Source organism: Pogona vitticeps, chromosome 3 (assembly GCF_051106095.1).
Source record: "Pogona vitticeps strain Pit_001003342236 chromosome 3, PviZW2.1, whole genome shotgun sequence".
Classification (NCBI taxonomy): Eukaryota; Metazoa; Chordata; class Lepidosauria; order Squamata; family Agamidae; genus Pogona; species Pogona vitticeps.
Genome location: NC_135785.1, coordinates 132,569,470 through 132,589,294, shown reverse-complemented (window position 1 = coordinate 132,589,294; position 19,825 = coordinate 132,569,470). Strand labels below are relative to the sequence as shown.

At 42.6% G+C, this 19,825-nt stretch overlaps 1 long non-coding RNA gene across 3 annotated transcripts; it reads right to left on the bottom strand.

The window, feature by feature from the left end:
• Positions 1-4,289: 4,289 nt before the first annotated feature.
• LOC140705824 (uncharacterized) lies at positions 4,290-7,599 on the bottom strand. 3 transcript variants are annotated; one of them, XR_013543748.1, is made up of 3 exons: positions 7,489-7,599; positions 5,928-6,069; positions 4,290-4,939 (listed from the first exon to the last, which is right to left on the bottom strand). It is a non-coding gene; the product is annotated as an uncharacterized LOC140705824 (long non-coding RNA). The 3 variants fall into 3 exon arrangements; XR_013543750.1 differs by lacking the exon at positions 7,489-7,599 and adding an exon at positions 6,633-6,673; XR_013543749.1 differs by lacking the exon at positions 7,489-7,599 and adding an exon at positions 6,560-6,631.
• Between the last annotated feature and the right edge of the window lie 12,226 nt (positions 7,600-19,825).

The following is a 19,825-nucleotide window of genomic DNA, read 5'->3' as shown; positions in this document are numbered from 1 at the left end:
GCCCCCCCCAATTACGACGAAGCCAAGCCTGATGTTGCCTTTGAACAGAAGAGAAATCACCACTTCTGTTCAGGAAAGCCCACGGAAGGGATTTCCTTGACAACCAATCTCTCAAGACGGGTAGAGGATATATGTTGCCTAATCCAAGATGAAAGGCGCCTAAGGACGCACCACGGCACCAAAGTGAAACAATGCAAAGACTGATAGTTTCCTTCAACCAGAAAAGAAATTACTTCTTCTCTTCAAGAAAGCCATGAAAGTCATTTCCTAGAACTCCAATCACACAGGACGGGTAAAGGAAATCCTTTTCGTAATGAAAATCGCACTACGAACCCAGCCCCCCCAATTACGACGAAGCCAAGCCTGATGTTGTCTTTGAACAGAAGAGAAATCACCACTTCTGTTCAGGAAAGCCCACGGAAGGGATTTCCTTGACAACCAATCACTCAAGACGGGTAGAGGATATATGTCGCCTAATCCAAGATGAAAGGCGCCTAAGGACGCACCACGCCACCGAAGTGAAACAATGCAAAGACTGATAGTTTCCTTCAACCAGAAGAGAAATTAGTTCTTCTCTTCAAGAAAGCCATAAAAGTCATTTCCTAGAAATCCCATCACACAAGACGGGTAAAGGATATCCTTTTCGTAATGAAAATCGCACTACGAACCCAGCCCCCCCAATTACGACGAAGTCAAGCCTGATGTTGCCTTTGAACAGAAGAGAAATCACCACTTCTGTTCAGGAAAGCCCACGGAAAGGATTTCCTTGACAACCGATCACTCAAGACGGGTAGAGGAAATACGTCCCCTAATCCAAGATGAAAGGCGCCTCAGGACGCACAACGCCACTGAAGTGAAACAATGCAAACACTGATAGTTTCCTTCAACAAGAAGAGAAGTTACTTCTTCTCTCCAAGAAAGCCATGAAAGTCATTTCCCAGAAATCCAATCACACAGGACGGGTAAAGGAAATCCTTTTCGTAATCAAAATCGCACTACAAACCCAGCCCCCCCAATTACGACGAAGCCAAGCCTGATGTTGCCTTTGAACAGAAGAGAAATCACCACTTCTGTTCAGGAAAGCCCACGGAAGGGATTTCCTTGACAACCAATCACTCAACACGGGTAGAGGAAAAACGTCGCCTAATCCAAGATGAAAGGCGCCTAAGGACGCACCGCGCCACCAAAGTGAAACAATGCAAAGACTGATAGTTTCCTTCAACCAGAAGAGAAATTAGTTCTTCTCTTCAAGAAAGCCATAAAAGTAATTTCCTAGAAATCCCATCACACAGGACGGGTAAAGGAAATCCTTTTCGTAATGAAAATCGCACTACGAACCCAGCCCCCCCCCCAATTACGACGAAGCCAAGCCTGATGTTGTCTTTGAACAGAAGAGAAATCACCACTTCTGTTCAGGAAAGCCCACGGAAGGGATTTCCTTGACAACCAATCACTCAAGACGGGTAGAGGAAATACGTCGCCTAATCCAAGATGAAAGGCGCCTAAGGACGCACCACGCCACCGATGTGAAACAATGCAAAGACTGATAGTTTCCTTCAACAAGAAGAGAAGTTACTTCTTCTCTCCAAGAAAGCCATGAAAGTCATTTCCCAGAAATCCAATCACACAGGACGGGTAAAGGAAATCCTTTTCGTTATCAAAATCGCACTACAAACCCAGCCCCCCCCAATTACGACGAAGCCAAGCCTGATGTTGCCTTTGAACAGAAGAGAAATCACCACTTCTGTTCAGGAAAGCCCACGGAAGGGATTTCCTTGACAACCAATCTCTCAAGACGGGTAGAGGATATATGTTGCCTAATCCAAGATGAAAGGCGCCTAAGGACGCACCACAGCACCAAAGTGAAACAATGCAAAGACTGATAGTTTCCTTCAACCAGAAGAGAAATTAGTTCTTCTCTTCAAGAAAGCCATAAAAGTCATTTCCTAGAAATCCCATCACACAAGACGGGTAAAGGATATCCTTTTCGTAATGAAAATCGCACTACGAACCCAGCCCCCCCCAATTACGACGAAGCCAAGCCTGATGTTGCCTTTGAACAGAAGAGAAATCACCACTTCTGTTCAGGAAAGCCCACGGAAGGGATTTCCTTGACAACCAATCACTCAAGACGGGTAGAGGAAATACGTCCCCTAATCCAAGATGAAAGGCACCTCAGGACGCACAACGCCACTGAAGTGAAACAATGCAAACACTGATAGTTTCCTTCAACAAGAAGAGAAGTTACTTCTTCTCTCCAAGAAAGCCATGAAAGTCATTTCCCAGAAATCCAATCACACAGGACGGGTAAAGGAAATCCTTTTCGTAATCAAAATCGCACTACAAACCCAGCCCCCCCAATTACGACGAAGCCAAGCCTGATGTTGCCTTTGAACAGAAGAGAAATCACCACTTCTGTTCAGGAAAGCCCACGGAAGGGATTTCCTTGACAACCAATCACTCAAGACGGGTAGAGGAAAAACGTCGCCTAATCCAAGATGAAAGGCGCCTAAGGACGCACCGCGCCACCAAAGTGAAACAATGCAAAGACTGATAGTTTCCTTCAACCAGAAGAGAAATTAGTTCTTCTCTTCAAGAAAGCCATAAAAGTCATTTCCTAGAAATCCCATCACACAGGACGGGTAAAGGATATCCTTTTCGTAATGAAAATCGCACTACGAACCCAGCCCCCCCCCCAATTACGACGAAGCCAAGCCTGATGTTGTCTTTGAACAGAAGAGAAATCACCACTTCTGTTCAGGAAAGCCCACGGAAGGGATTTCCTTGACAACCAATCACTCAAGACGGGTAGAGGAAATACGTCGCCTAATCCAAGATGAAAGGCGCCTAAGGACGCACCACATCCCCAAATTTAAACAATGCAAAAACTTGCCAGAACGAATCCTTCTTCAAAATGCGACGATGCTAAACCTGCTATGACAATGGAGCAGAAGAGAAACTAACAATTCTCAAATGTTTAAGTGCTCTCCTTGACACCCTCCCTCCAATGACGGGTAGAAAGAGCCCTCCTGCCTGAAGATTAGAACTTCAGCCAGCTGCAGCACGACACGATGCCAAGCCTGCCTATTTGCCGCTAAGGGAAGAGAAACCAATGCTTCCCTTCCTGAAAAAATTGAATACCAGGATTATCTTAACACCCACCCACAAGACGGGTACATGAAATATTTCTCCTGTCTCAGCTTTAAAACAGCACCGCTCTCTAAAAGGCGAAGACGAAAGCCTGCTGAATTCACAATAACACGGGAGAAACTATCGCTTTCCATCAGCCAAGGAAATAAGCAGCCTTTGCATTGTCTCATTTCAGGAAGTGCCACTGATGGGTCAATTTTAATATTGGGGTAGGGGACATGTTTCTCAGCCCCTACCTGGGTGGATGTCAAGGAAATGCTTTCCATGGTCTTCCCTGAAGAGGATTCAGTCAGTTATTAAGAGTCTCTCTTGGGGTAGAGAGAAGAAAACAACTCTGATGGGGTCGTTTGTAGCTTCTGGGAATAGCTGATTTGAACTTTGGGGTGCATCACACTATTTTAAGCAGAAGCGTGCATTAAATGGGTAGAAACACACCCATAAAAAGACTGTTTCTCTTTCCCCTTATATACCCAAGATAATAACATCCCTTTCTTCTCATTTATCTCTATTATGCAAATAAACCCCTCTTGTCCATCCCTCTCCACTCCCAGGACCACCCCTTTCCTTTCACAAACCCTCCCGCAATGCCCCCTCTGCTTCCCCGCTGCGTGCCCTGCCTACCACAAATCCCCCTTCACCCTCAACCCTCTTCTCTCTCCTCCCCTCAAGCCCCCTCTATCCCGACCCTGCCTTTCTGGCCCAACCCAAGCATGGTCCCTCCCACCCGCCCCGCTCTCTTGTCAGTCCCTCCTCGACGCATCTCATCTAATGCCCATGGCCTTTTCCTGCCCACCTCAAGTGCATTTCTGCCCCCTCCCCTCCCCTCACTCCCTCCTCGACGCGAGCCCTGTCTATCTCCCCATATTTTTCTGGCCACCATGAGCGTGGATCCCCACCCCCCATTCTGCAGTCATTCCCTCCATGACCCAAGCCCTGTCCATTTCCTCCCCCGCCCCACAAGTTTGCTTCTCTCCCCCATCCCCCGAGGAAGTTCTGTCATTCCGTGCTTGCCACACCATCTGTCTTTCCCCTCTCAGGTCATTTCCTCCCCAACACACATCCCTTCCTGATGCCAGCTGTATTCTATTGTTTTTCTTTTGCTATCAAGGGGGCCAACTCAAGTCTCTCATAAGGAGGCATTTTCCCCTCGTTTTGCCAATGGTCGTTGGCCACAGGTTGAAAGAAAAAAGAATGGCTGGACTATGTTTCAAGTTCAGGTTTGGCAAATATAGCACTTCCACATGGTCTAGTGTGGGAACGCTCCCCTCCAGGTCACTAGCTGATGTCTGTTCTTCAGTGCAGAGTACACTCTCCTGGCATAGTGAGAGCGGCTCCTGACGGGGAGGGGTGACTCACCCATTCTGCCTATTTTCCCTTAGAGTTAGAGCGTAACTTCAAAGGATTTCTCCGGCCTATCCTGAGTGGCCATGAGGTAACTAGTGTCCCATCTGAATTCTGTCAACAATCTGTAAGCTTGTTAAGGTTCATAAAAGGGACTTCTCAGGGCCTTGCCTAAAGAATTCCGCTGGCGGACATCTACATGTCCACTGACTTCTTGCTTCTCTCTAAAGTTAATTGCTTTCTCTTTGTTCTGTGATCACCTAAACCTTTAGTCTTTGTTTCCTGATCACTATAGTCTAGGATGTCTCTCAGGAGTGAGACATTTCCACAGATGCAGAAGCCACTTTGTTTTATATGCCGTCACTCCAGTTCTTTCAACCAAGAGTTCATGTGCTTGCATTTGATGGCTCACTGAGCTTTCTAATGCAAAGTGCACATCTCCGACGTTCTGCAGGGAGAAAAGAAGACAAAATTGCAATGGTCAGAACACTGATTTTTTTTGCAGGAATAAGTACTTTTGTACTGAAATACTTCTGCTGCAAGTTCACAAAAGCATTAAAGGCAACACACCTGCATTGTTAGAGTTTGCATTTGGAAACACAGCTCTAAGCAGAAAAACACACTGGAGGCACTAGAACCCTGACATTTCCATCCATGAAAAATCAGTCAAGAATATTAGAATATTAGAATGAGATATGTAGAATAGAAATTTAAAATCTGGCACAGAAGATCTTTCTTCTTTACATAAGAAAAGAACTGTCAGAAGAGAATACTGTAAATGTGGGGAAATGCACCTTTATTTTGGCCATTTGACAATCCTGAATCAACTGTACGCTTTGATCTTAACTCCCGAAACTCTCTCATTCACTCTTTTTGACTGCTGCTTTTATTTTTTTTATTCTGAAGTAACCTAAGTGATGCCGTGTACACTCTTCTAATCTTTGATCCTTACATGGATGAACACTAGTTTTCACCTATTCATAACCATGTTCTCAACCACTGCGTTACAGTTCTCAACATTAGGTGGAGAACTTTCAAAAAGAATTTACAATGTCATAACATTGTCCAATCCTACGTTTCTTTATCTCTGTAAAGGCGGCTCAGATGCACCCTTTCTCTGAACCTGAAAAGTCGCTTGCACTCTTAGAGAGGCATTTGGCAGGCACATCTGGTTTGCTATGAACGGAAAAGGCCTTGCGACACACGTCCCTTAATAGCTCCTGGACAGACTGTGAAGACAGTCCAATTCCAACCAGCTTTTAATGACGTACTGTGCAAGAACAGGTTTACCTTTGCCACTGTTTTAATGATACTTTGCCCACTACTGATTTTGTTTTAATTTTTTTAAAAAATGCTGTACATCTGTTTATTTTACGTGCCTTAAATAAGTTTCTTTAAAATGAACAAGAAAAGAAATACTTCCTTCTAAGGTTTACCTGACTTATTCAACAGTTTTCAGTCAAGAGTTTTCATTTCAACCAGACAATCATAGCATTTGGCATCCCGTTTCTGCCATGTTTCTTCCTTGCTACCCATTATGCTCATTCAACCATCGGCGCACAGACGTACTTCAAAAGTCTGAAAACACAATGCACACCAAATGAACCAAAATGACAATGCAGCAGCTGACAAGACATAACATGCAAAACAATAAGTACACCGTTAACATAACAACATATATCTTCATGTATTGCTTCATATGGACAATATGAAATGGGGGGAAAATGTACCTCTTAACACCTAAAACTGAAAAGGAAAGCAGTCAAAAACTGTGCAATCTTTTCCTTATCATACCTTAGATGAAGGGGTTTTATCCCCACCCAGACACTTAAGATCAAAAAGCCCTGCAGAAATGATCAGTTTAGAAGAGACTCTACAAGGGTGACTCCCGCCCCCAATGCCCCCCCCAAGCAAGCTGGGACCTTTGAAGGGAAAAAGAGAGACAGAAAGAGGTGGCAGGCAACAAGGCAGCCCCTGGGCTGGCATTTTCTTCCACCCCCCTCCCCACTCCTGGTCTTTGGCAAACTGCGGAGTGCTCCGACACTGGGGTAATGAAACAAGAACCTACGCTGACTGGGGCCAGGAGCCCAGCCCTCGGTCCAAAGGGTCACCACCCTCTCCCGCCAGGCGCAGCGACCTACCTGCCTTGCCGCGCCCATCCAGCTGCCGATGCCCCTTCCGTCAGAGCACGGCAGGCCAGGGAATGCCAGAGGGTTGCTCGGCAACAGGCTTGAGCCCTGCCTCAGGGCAGAGCAGCACCAGCCTTCGCGGGAATCCTCCCAGGGCGATTTGGGCAGTGAGAGAGCGGAGGACGAGGCTTTCGCTTCACTGGGCGGGGCTTGCAGGCCCTTCACGAAAGAGGCTGTGGGACAGACAAGGGCCCTGGCCTCCGCCTTGGGGGGACACATCCAGTTGCCATAGGCAGTAGCTCTGGTAAAGCACCCTGTCCACGCCTCACTCTACCTTGGAAGAGGAAAGGCAGACAGAGAGAGAGAGACACCATCAACCTTGAGAACCAGAGAAGGCATGGCTAGAGAAAGAGAGAGAGAGACAGAGAACTGCTCTGCTGCCACCTACAGCTCAGACTAAGCCTTGCATGCAGAGAGAGTCAAAGGCCCTTTTATTGCACCGGCTAGGGATGCCCCCAATGGATGGGAGGCAAACGCAAGGCCATCAAAAGGGCCCACCAGAAATAAAGGAAGCTGAACAAGTCTTCTGCCTAATCAATACTCAAAGACTAAGAGCAAAGTCAACACCGTTCAGGGGAAATGCATTCCCCAGAGTAACCCAGCTTAATTGTTTTTTTTCCTAGACTCTTCCAGGTTCACTATTAGTGAAGTCTCTTACAGAGAGGATGCACTGACCACTTTAGTCAGACTTTGAGCCAGGGTGATGCAAAAGCACATCCAGGCTCAAAAGCAACCTTAAGGACAAAACCTATTCTGAGATTTAGGCAGCTAAGAGCTGTTCCCACCAAAAACAATAACAGCTTCTTACCTCCCAGCTCTCCCCACAGAGTAACAAGGTTCCAGTGCTCAAGCAGAGTTCCTCATAACAGCAAGCTGGACGACATGTTCCAGCCAGAATAAAGCTGCTGCCCAGAACTGCTGAGCGCAGCCATTCCCTCTGGCTGGCCTTATATCCCATCTCCCTCCATCAGAGCCTGCAGCCTTTCCAACCAATCAGGTGCAGTCCTTTCAGAAACCAACTAATTGGTAACTCCTGGAAGAGTAGCTCCTGGAGGTCACCAGGTGTGCCTAATTAGCCCACCAAGGGAAGCCAAAAAAATCCTCCCCAGTTTCAAGGTCTATAGATAGCATTCTTCACAGCCAGGATGGCTCCTTCATTGCCTGAGCCTTCTTTCTCTCTTCTCCACTCTTTTTGTAGCTGTGAAATGAATAAGACATCCAAAATATATAAACAGGTAGCTGTTAGCTATAAGGGAGCTGAACATGTAGGTACACTTGAATTCATACAAAATGCATTTGTGACTGTTTGTGATTTTAGAGCTCAAAATAAACTGTGTTTTTGCTCCACGAAACTCTCTGGTCTTTCCTCTGCCCTGTTTTCTGAGAGGTGGTTAGAGTGGCAGCTTTCCTGGTACCAAAACTAGGCATCTCTGAGTCAGGGAGAGGGACTGAGTTTTAAACGCGTTTGAACTCCCCCACTGCTGGCACCCGGGAGGCAAGGGTCTCTCTGAAGACAGGCAGACGACGGTGTGGTGATGCGCTTCACACGCCCTCTGGCCGAACGCAGTCTTTTTGACTGATGGGTTTGAAGACGCTTCTCCAGCAGAATCTTGGTTCTGTCCCCTTTGGGGAGACTCTTCCTGAAGTGAAGAGCGTTTGGTCCCCATCGGAGGAGGGGGTTTTGGGAGCCCACCCTCCAGTAATGCCCAGGGAACTTTCACCTATGTGAATGGCGCTATGCCTGGATCGGATCATGATGCCCAGGTGCTGGAGGCATCTGGTCTGCTGCCTTTGGTAGAGAGCTGGCCTGCCGCCTGAGGTTGGTGGCTGGTAAGTTTAATGTGTGGCAAATGGGAGGGAACAGGGAGGACTCATACAGATGCTGACGACTATGTTTCCCCCACTCCAGCTGATTGGGGCTATCCTCTCCGGCCATTCCTGCAGACACCGTATCCTAAGGACCTCCCTGGATGCACCAGCCCCTATAATGAAGCACACGGGAAAACCAGAATGGTGACAGAGTGAGCGACCCTTTGGGATGGGGAAAACGTGTTTCTGTTGTTTGCGGCACGTACAGTGTCGCCTGCTGTGTAAATCAGAAAAGGTGTCAAAAACCTTGCTAGTGTGTGCTGTGCTACATAACTTCCCCCCTAGATCCCCCCAGATGTGGGGGCTGTTATAGCCATGATGCCCCATGTGTGCTTTGAATTTGATGGGAGAAACATCCCAGGGCCGGGATCCACAGGGGGTACAGTTGCAGGACGACATTACCCATGCCTACTTTGGGCCACGAGGCAAGCAAGCTGCTGCAGGATGTGATCCGTCTTGCCCTCTCCCCACTTTTTTGGAACTGCAGAGCTGTCTTTCACATTCCAAAGCATTTCCCAAGGATTCTCTTGCAGAATCTCACCCCGTTGCTCCTAGCTACCTCCTTGCACACGATGCCACACTCCTTCCGTGGGATGGCCTCGTCTTATTCCCTTTCCCCTCCTTTCTAACTCGTCATCAGTGGCAAATATAGCAACCAGAGCTGTGCGGAGTTGTACTTTGGGCAACCATTCCTAGGCTGGGCATGTTAGGGATCACAGGGGCTCTCGTCCCTCTGACACAACTCTACACAGCTCACTGTCCATCTTCCTGTCTTCTTTTCTGGTTGGGTAATGTTTAGGGGCTTAACTTGGGCTCTTTTCCCCATGATTGGGCAGCCGGTTTGGCTCCCACCCACTCCCTCTGCCTCCTGGCTCATGATTGGGGGGCTGCGTGGATCCATCCGACCCTAATCCTGTCCACCCTCAGCCTCCTGGTTTATTTCTGGGAGGGTGGTTTGGGTCCCTTAGAGTAGCATTCTGCCCACCCTCAGCCACCTGGGTCATTATTGGACAGCCGGCACAGGCCTCACCCACTCTCAACCTTGTTCCTAGAGCTCATGATGGGTGGATGGGGCCCTCTGCATTTGTTTTCACTCCCCACCCCATGTTAAAGGCAAGCCATGGGTTTCTTCCATCCTTCCCCTGACATTATGATGGAAAATGGAGTTTATGTTCCTTCCATTTTCCTGCCACATCATCCCCTAGGAGAAAGACCTTGAGCCTACTTGTGTAATCATGTAATTACAAGAATAAACAAATGACAGGTTGTAGGTGGCATTTTATTGAGCAGGTTCAAAGAAATGATGCTTAGAATATAGTGTGCCTTGGCACTGGCATTTTGCCTCAGAAGCATCCTTGTATCTTCGACAAAGAGAAAACAGACAGAAAGACAGACAGACAGCAGAGAGACTTGTGCAGAGAGCCTTCGTGTAGATGTGCTGCACCTGACCCATACCTGTCTGACCATACCATTGCCAGGGTCCAGGTGCAAGGCTCAGGCACTGCTTAGTGAAATGGCTGTGGTCACGCACAGCTGAGTGGTTTGGGAGCTGCACCTGTAGCACAGCTACCTGTATAAAAAAGAGAGATGGGGGGACAACAGTCAAAGCCCTAGCCTAGTATGGAAAGGAGAGGGCAGCAGGCCATTGCTTCTTTTGAAGTCGTAGAGCACTGGACATGGCGGTGCTGTTGGGAGGTAGCTAAAGAGGGCACCAAGGGGGCATGGACTGACCTGGCTCATGGGCTTTGGTGTCTCCCTGAAGTCTATTGTTCACATGCAGAGTTTCAGCTTTCTCACAACAACTTCACTTCAGCCCTAGATGACATAGGCAGGAGAAGTCAAGTCTTATTTGTTGCTAGTAAGAAGGACTCTCATGAGGAAAGCAAGACTGACATTTCATGGCTTTCCTCCCTTCACTTAACTGGGTTTTCTTTTCTAGAAGCTGGAAGCCCCAGGCTTCGGGGTGTTTGTGTCTTGCAGCTGCATTCCTGGATGGCTCGACCTGTTAGGCTACGAGGCAGACAGATTAGTGGCTCTACCTGTTAGGACATTTGTCCCCAACCTTGGGCCTCCAGATATTTTTGGACTACAACTTCCAGAAGCCTTCATCATCACCTCTGCTGGTCAGGATTTCTGGGAGTGGAAGTCTCTACCTGTTAGGATACGAGGCAGGATACGAGACAGACAGAAGTTAGAGAAGACAAATTACATGCTTTGGAGTGGGTCTTTTGTGTTGCAAAGTGCCATTTCCCATAGTGAGCTGCCACCACCACCCCGACTCAAGTGTCTCCTCGTGAGTCCAAAGTGAGTATGCTGCAAAGCCAGAGAGAAAGAGTCCCTTGGCCCGTACGTTGTCATCTGAGTGAGGGGTATATATACCGGTGGTGGTGTACTGTATCTTAATGTCAGCCGAGTCTGTCTCCCTGAGAGGTGGGAGGACTGGGGCCGTAATTATGTTGGGAGCTCCAATTGGGTTCCATGTGCTGGAAATTACTTTGGAGTATTTTTTTTCCTGGCCTGACTTGTGCCAGCATAAGGGTGAGGAGTTTGAGCTTGGTGTAACTCAGCTCCTCCCCTGCCCCTCCCTTTCTCCTCCGCTTCCCCTCCCCCTTTTGGCCCTTCTCCCCACTGATCAGATGGGGGATCAGCCCGCACAGAGGGTTAGGCCAGCCTCAGGGGGCTAGGCCGGCAGAAGGATAGTTGTGCCAGCAAAAGGGACTTAAAGGCCAATCCAAACCTTCTACAGCAAGCCTATCTGGGATTTTGGATTCTGCCCTAAATTGGTGCATTAATCCTATTTTCATATTGCAGTCGTCTACTGATAGCTTAATAAAGATTTTGTCTGCCTTATACTGACTGGGAAAATAATCCATTGAAAATTAAGGCCAGATGTGACTAATGCTTCCGTAGCCTCTCATCAACCACTGGAACTCAATCTATCGTGGGAGAAAAAGAGGAAGGATAGAGCCAGCCTCGTAGTTTATCCCTCACAGCGGCATTTCAGCGAAGGCTTGTGTCTTCAAGGTCAGCGGTGTGGCCAATCTGCTCTGGGTTTTAGTTTAGACATTGAAACTCCTGTGTGAGATGTTAAGCTCCTTTTGACAAGAAGGTTCCCTACTTTGGATGGCTCTCGTAAAGTTCAGAATAAAAACCTAGAGCAGGTTCACTGACATATTGACCTCTTGAAGCCATCAACCTCCACTACGCCATCCAGTTCAGGCAAGAGCCTATATTCTTCTATGGGCCGAGTCTCTCTCTGCATTTTCTTGTCCTCAAACTGCAGTGCCGTGATGCTCAGTTGAATGGCGAAACGAGTCCACTGGTTGTCTCTTTTGCTTAGAAAACTCCAAAGGGCACCTCTTCCCTCTCCATGTTTAAATCTACTGCCTTGAATGTACACAGTCATAGAGCACAGTTATGTACCATAACCATTTTTAAACCAATATAAACACAAGTTCATGATCTGTCTGCAGTTGTCAGTGACATCACTCAATCTAATTTGCCCATCCCAGTTGTAATAATTTTTTCAAAAAACAAAACAAAACACTCTTCACGTTAATGGCAATGATTGGCAAAATAACATAGCTAAGGACGGTGCTCCAAAGTCCACTCAGCCTTCATTCCAAATTCCTTGCAGATTGTTCATTCCAGCGTCCTAGCCTTTTCTACTGCCTCAGTAGGTAGGTACACTGTTCATTCCAGCTTCTAGAGGCTCATGTGCTGCTTGCAGATCTGAATTCAGCATCCCACTGTTTCTGCCAGCCAAAAACAGCATATTTGAGTTCACTTTGGTGATTGTCTCTATCCCTCCTTGATGGCAAATGCCTCCCTCTTCCTCATCCATGTGGCAGATATCTGCCAATAAATTACCAATGCCACCCCCAATGCCACCGTATCTGCCAATAATTATGTTGGTACCTAGAATGTAATCCCACACTGATCCAGCCTAGAAAATCAGTGTGGGATGTGGACATCCCGATGGGGCAACACACGCGACTTTGCTGCTACCATCTACCTCAGTGCCTGATGGGGCAACACACGCGACTTTGCTGCTGCCGTCTACCTCAGTGCCTGATGGGGCAACACACGCGACTTTGCTGCTGCCGTCTACCTCAGTGCCTGATGGGGCAACACACGCGACTTTGCTGCTGCCGTCTACCTCAGTGCCTGATGGGGCAACACACGCGACTTTGCTGCTGCCGTCTACCTCAGTGCCTAATGGGGCAACACATACTACTTTGCTGCTTCTATATGCCCCAGTGCCCGATGGGGCAACACACTCTACTGCTGCCAACTATGTCAGTGCTGCTAAGTGCTCAATGCCTCATGCCTCTGTGTGCCTGCGAGAGACAAACCAAGCCACCTCAGTGCCAAAGATTTTTCATTCTGCTGGAGTGAAATATAACTCCCTCAATGCCATGGGCTTTTCTGTTCCACATGGTAAACTATCCTGTGGTGACCCAATTTGTGGGTGAATAACTTGGAAGTCGGATATTGAATCTTCACCAAACATGGCAGGTGTGTTGGGGAAAAACCTAGGAAGCTTCAGTTTGATTCTGGATTATCTACAGTAAGTACCTGGGGGGAGCTTTCCTGGGGTTGTTCTACTTTTGACTATATAACTCAGAGTTCTGTTACCCAATGTTCATCAAACGTCCTGGACTTGTAGAAAAGTGCCTGAAGAAGCTTCCCTGCAGATATAGTGTCTTTAGGTGTTTGGTGGCCAGTTTTATAGGCTTTTAAATTGAAGACAAATTGACAAAATGATTTGTCGATGAATATTCATAAATTCATATTAATTGATTCGGTAACATTGATGAATCATGAATCAAAAAACAATTGTCATTGAGATGTTACTTCTGCCGGGATGGGATGCACAGTTAAATCTTTGTCTCCTCACCCTGTGGAACATAAATAGGGTGATAAATGCCTTTTCCCCTACTGGAAATGTGAGTAAACATGCTTAAATTCTTTGTGAAAACTTCAAGCGAGATAGAAGTGCTTTTTAAATTGCAAAAAACTGGCTGCATATCTGAGGAATGTACTTTTGTTTTCACTCAGAAAGAATGCCAGTGAAGTTATACAGCTACAGAACTGTTAAAGACTGTTAAAGATGGCTTGTCTTCTTGTGTTATGAATATTTGCTCTGCTTATGAGAAAAAACAGAGAGAAAAGAGCTAGAAGTTGGACAAGAGAAGCAGAAGGACCATCAGATCATAGCCTTGAATGTTTAAGACAAGTGGAGGAAGAGCCCCTTCCTAAAGAAGCTTCTAGAGAGATTCAGGAAGCTGTGGGAAAGGAGGAGGGAGGGGCTACCTCTTTGAGCAGTCTTACTGAAGCCAGCTTGGGGGGGAAATTCGGGATTAGCTGTTTGTGTAAAGGAACTTGAGAGCCCAATTGATACAAAACTGGAACAGGTTTTCTCCAAAATGGACTCTTTAATAAAAGAAAATCAACAGATGGGAAAAGACTTGAAAGCAATCCAGGGAGAAATGGAGAACATGAAGGCAAGCTGAGAGAAGGAGGGCAGAGTTCAACAATTGGAAGACTTCCAAGGGAAAATGAAGGTGCAACAACAGAAAACAGATAATATGCAAAAGAAAGTTATCTATCTGAAAGGTAACTCAAGATGTGACAACATAAAAATAATGAATGTTGAACATAAAAAAGGAACTGATCTTAAGCAGGAAGTGGTGGCCTTGATTAATTCTATTATGATTTCCCAACATCTGGCAAAGGAAGATATAGAGAGAATACATTTTGTTGGGAATCCCAGAAGCAAGAGATCAAAACCTGTAATATTGAAATTTTTCAACTATGTCAAGAAAGAACAATTTCTTAAGGTCATTAAAGAAAAACCAGAACTGCTAGTTTATATATCAAACCCAGTTCAGATCTACCAGGATTTAAGGAATGAATCTATACAGTGGAGGAAAACGATGAAACCTGTCACTTCAATTCTAATCAAGAATGGTAGAAAATGCAACTGGGTTCGTCCTGTCTTTTTAAAAATATGGAAGGATGGAGTAGTTTTCAAAATCTACTCTTTTGAAGAAGGCAAGGATTTGCTGATTGTGAGGGGGCTTTGGCAAGAAGATGAAGGCGACCAAGGTACAAGTAAGTAAGCGTGCAAGGAGTGGAAATTTGAAAGAGAAAGATATCTCGATTGGAAGAAACCATTGGATGTTATCGGATGTTTGACTACTCCCTCCTCCCCCCACTCTTTCTATCTTCCTTTTTTTTAACACTGTAGTTTTTATTTCTTTTCCCTTTTTCTTCCTTTTCTTTTTATTAACACTGTCTTTTTTCATTGGGTTGTTTTGTTTGTTTGTTTTGGGGTTATGATAAAAATATAGGGTAGGGTGAAACAGGAATGAAGATTTGGCTGGGGCCCAGACTGGTGTGTGTGGCATCTCCCTCCCTCCCAGAGCTCGCATCAAACTTTATTGAGACATGGGAAAATGGGAGGGAGGAAAAGAGTTTACATGTAGAAAGGGATGTTAGGGATAGGAGATTAGATAGAGATGTAGGTGAATTTGGTTTCTTAGGGTGTTTTTGTTTTTGTTTTGTGGGATACACAACGGGACCAAATAAAAGTCAGACTATGGAGAAAAACATAAGTTTAGTTACTTTAAATGTGAAAGGCCTAGGGTCTGTAACAGAAAGAAAGAGAATAGAATCACTACTGAAGAAAAACAAGGCCGACATTATTTATTTACAAGAGACTCATCAATCAAAGGATGGAGTTAATGAACTGAAATTACAAAATATACATATTTATGAAAAAGGATTTGGGACTTCCAAATCCAAAGGTGTAGCGACATTGATATCTAAAAAATGTGAATTTGCAATAAAAGAAGTAGTAAAAGATAGAAATGGTAGATATTTGATAATACAGGGTCAAATAGGGGAAGACAGTTATACATTAGTAAATATTTATGCACCACATATGAATCAAAGAGAATTTTATAGAAATGTGATTAAAGAGATGGAGAAGGTTAGAAAGGGATATGTGATTATGGGAGGAGATTTTAACATGATTTTGGATAAGGTACATGATAAATCTGTATGTAAAAAAATGAGTTGAACAAAAGTACACTTTTGAGCAAGATGTTGAAAATTACAGATTTAAAAGATATATGGAGAGAATTGAAGGGGTATGAAAGAAGATTTACGTATTATCTTCTGTACATAATAATTATTCAAGAATAGATTTTATCTTCATATCGCAAAATTTAATTTCAAAGGTAGTAGATACAAATATTAATGTGATAAAAATAACAGTTCATGTGTTGATTGTGATGGATATGGAAGTTAGGAAGGACTATGGAGACGCTAGAAGATGGAGAATAGATTCCAAAATTTTTCAGCATACAGATGTAGTGTATAGAGTTAAGAAAGAATGGTTGGAAATATAGTCAAGCAATGAAGCAGATGGGAGTAAAATAGGAGTTTTATGGGACACTATTAAAGTAATTATGAGAGGAATTGCTATAAGAGAATCCTGTAGAATAAAAAATTTGAGAGAAGAAAATATAAAAAAGAAGAATCATTAAAAGATTTAGAAAGTAAATACTTTATAGAGATAATAAAAATATTAATTAGAGATTCAAGCTATTATTATCATTAGAGATTTCTATACAGAAAGTGTAGAGTTAGAAAAGGTCCAGAGGAATTTGATATAGACGAAGAGGAATTTTTTTGAATATAGTAATAAAAATTCAAAGCTTTTAGCTAGAATACCTCAAACTAAAAGATCAAAAAATACAATTGGAGTGATTAAAGATGAAACAGGAAAGATTTGTAGTCTAAAGAATTCTATCAAAATTTATATAAAGCTAATAGTACATTGAAAGAAGGTATAGAAAATTATATTAAAGAAAATGTTAAGAGTAAACTATTAGAGAATGATAAAAGAGAATTAGAAAAAGAGATAAAGGATGAAGATATTATAGAGATTATTAATAAACTAAAAAATGGTAAAACTCCAGACTTTGATGGAATCGGATCAGAATGTTATAAAGCTTTTAAGTCAATACTGATCCCTAGGTTAAAATACTTTACAATGAGATATTGGAAGGAGAGAAAATACCAGATTCTTGGAAACATTCATTAATAACTCTTATCCCAAAACCTAATAAAGGTTTAACAGACCCAAGTTCCTATAGACCTATTTCACTATTAAACCAAGATGCAAAGATATTCACTGCGATACTGGCAAATAGAATGAACAAGTTTATTACAAAATATATTAAAGAGGATCAGAATGGGTTTTTAAAGGGAAGACAAATGGAAAATTTGACTAGGAGGGTTTTGAATATTATATATAATATAGAGAAAGATAAATCAAAGGCAGGTATTTTATCATTAGATACAGTGGTGCCTTGCTTAACGAGTGCCTCGTTTAGCGATGAATTCGCATAACAATGTGGTTTTTTTAAGAAAATAATATGCACTGTATAACGATGTTTCCTATGGGCGATTTTCGCTTAGCGAAGTTTGGGACCATGCTTCGTATAACGAATGCGATTTTAGGTCCCCTGCTTCACTTAACGATGTTTCTTTTTTCAATTTAAAAAGTATCTTAGAAGGGTCAAAAATGGTTCTAAATGCTTGGATTCGTTAGAGGACCCCCTAGGTCGTGTGCAAACCTGATTTGGCTTTGATCTGACTTTTCGTTAATTTATGGTGAATTTTTTTTTGGCCCATAGGAACCAATGGAACTGTCAAAATCTGACAGCTCCATTGGTTCCTATGGGCAAAAAAAAGCATTTAGAACAGTTGCTGAGTCATCGTTAATTTTTGTGAATTTTTTCTTCCCCCATAGGAACCAATGGAGCTGTCAGATTTTGATAGCTGTCAAAAGTTGGGGGGAAAAATTCACCATAAATTAACGAAAAGTCAGATCAAAGCCAAATTAACTTTTGCATCCGTTTTAGAGGGTGCAGAAGCTAATCCAAGCATTTAAAACAATTTTTGACCCTTTTATGACACACTTAAATTTGCAAAAATTGACTTCACCAAGCCATTGAAATGCATTGAGTCAGCTTCAATACATTCCAATGGAGGAAACATTGTATCGTTTAACGATGTTTCCTATAGGTTTTTTCACTTAAGGATGGCAATCCGTGCCTATTGGAATGGATTAACCAGTTTCCAATGCATTCCTATGGGAAATGGTGTTTCACATAACGATGTTTCACATAACTTTTTTTTTGGAACCAATTAAAATCATTATGCGAGGCACCACTGTATTTTCAAGGCATTTGATTGTGTTGAGTGGCCAACATCAAAGATTCTTTTAAAGGGCTGGGGTTTTGGAAAGAAATTTAGCGGGATAATAGATCAATTATATGTGGAGAATACTTCCGCAGTAATAGTTAATGATGGGATGACAGAACAGATTACTCTAGGCCAAGGCCGCTCCTGTCCTCTGAAGATGGCCGCCACAGAGTCTGGTGAAATGTTAGGAAAAACAACCTTCAGAACGCGGCCAAAGAGCCCGAAAAATCCATAACAACCATACTAGATACAGTTGCTCTCTTTCCCCAGTTCTGTTTTGTTTGATTATTGAAATGCTAGCAAATGTAATAAGGAATGACAATTTAATTGAAGGTATGGGTGAAAATAATAAAATAAAGATTAATTTGTTTGCTGATGATTTCCTATTGACAGTGAAAAATCTGGTGGAAAGTATAAGTAGAATTAAAACTCATTTGGAAAAATTTGGAAAAATTATTGGATTATGCGTAAATTGGCAAAAATCTGAAATAACGTTGTTTAATAATAATAAATTTGAACATGAAAGGTTTGCTGATAAATATGACTTTAAGATATTAAATCAATTAAATATTTAGGTATAGACTTAGTAAAAGACATTCAAAAATAAAGGAACATAATTACGTATAATAAATTAAAATAAGAAATTAAAAAGAAATTACAGGAATACCATAATTTAAAACTTTCTTGGTTTGGAAGGATTGCACTGATAAAAATGAAAATTTTGCTACAAATTAATTTTTTATTTAGAATGTTACCAATACAGTTAACAGAGAATGATTTTAAATTTTGGCAAGGAATAATTAACAAATATTGTAATGAAGGGAAGAGAACAAGAATAAATAAAAAGTATTGGTATAAAACAACAAAAAGGTGGCATAGGTTTACCAAATATAAAGAATGATTGTTTGGCTAATCAATTAAGGTTTATTGGAGAAATTATATATAACCCAGAAAAGATAATTTGGTGGAAAATGTAACCATCACAATTACAGGTAGATATTGAAAAATAGCTATTTGGTATAGTCAAGAAATATAAAATAAATGAAATTAATAACCCGTTTTTAAAGACAATGTTAAACATATGGTATAAATATAGAAAGAATTTATGTCCATTTAACTCTCCACTAGGATTAGTGACTGAAATAGAGAATTTTCCTGTCAATATTAAAGTGTATGTGGAATTATTTAAAGAAAAAAGGCGATTAGATTGAAAGGCTGGTTGTATAAAATGAGATTGAAAGATCAAATGAAACAAATCCTTCAGAATAAGAATATTTCATGGTTGAATTATATGCAGTTAGAAAGATGGACTAATGAATGGGTAAAGAAATATAACAAAGGTAGAGAATACACAAAGTATGAACAATTTTTATTATCATATGAAGATATTCAGATGACTGATTCAGTAAAGGGTACAGTGAGTAAAATTTATGGATTCCTGCTTCACTTAGAAGAAGAAGAAAGTGAGAAAGAAGGATTGAAAGTATGGGAACAAAATTTTAGAAAAAGAATAAATGAGGAAGAATGGAGGAAGATGTGGAAAATGAGGGTTTTGAGATTTATGTCAGTGAGAATAAGAGAAATTTTAAAAAAATTGGGCTTAAGATGGTATTTAAAACCAACAAAATTAAATGAAATTGTCGCTAGTTATCTGAATGTCTGTTGGAAATGTGAGGAGGAAATTGGTACATACTTTCATATGTAGTGGGAATGTGAAAAAGTACAAAGATTTTGGAAACTAATCTTTAAAGAATTAAATGGCATATGTGGAAAAGATATAGAATTTAATCCTGAGATAGCTCTGTTATCAATATTTGAGAATGTGGAATATGATATAATGACTAGAGAGTTGATTACCAATTTATTAAGAGCAGCCAGATTAATAATAGCTAGGAATTGGAAATCAAAATCTGAATTTCAAATGGAAGAATGGTATAATGAAATATGGAACATTGCTATAAACGATAAGCTAACTTGTAATTTAAAGGTTAAGA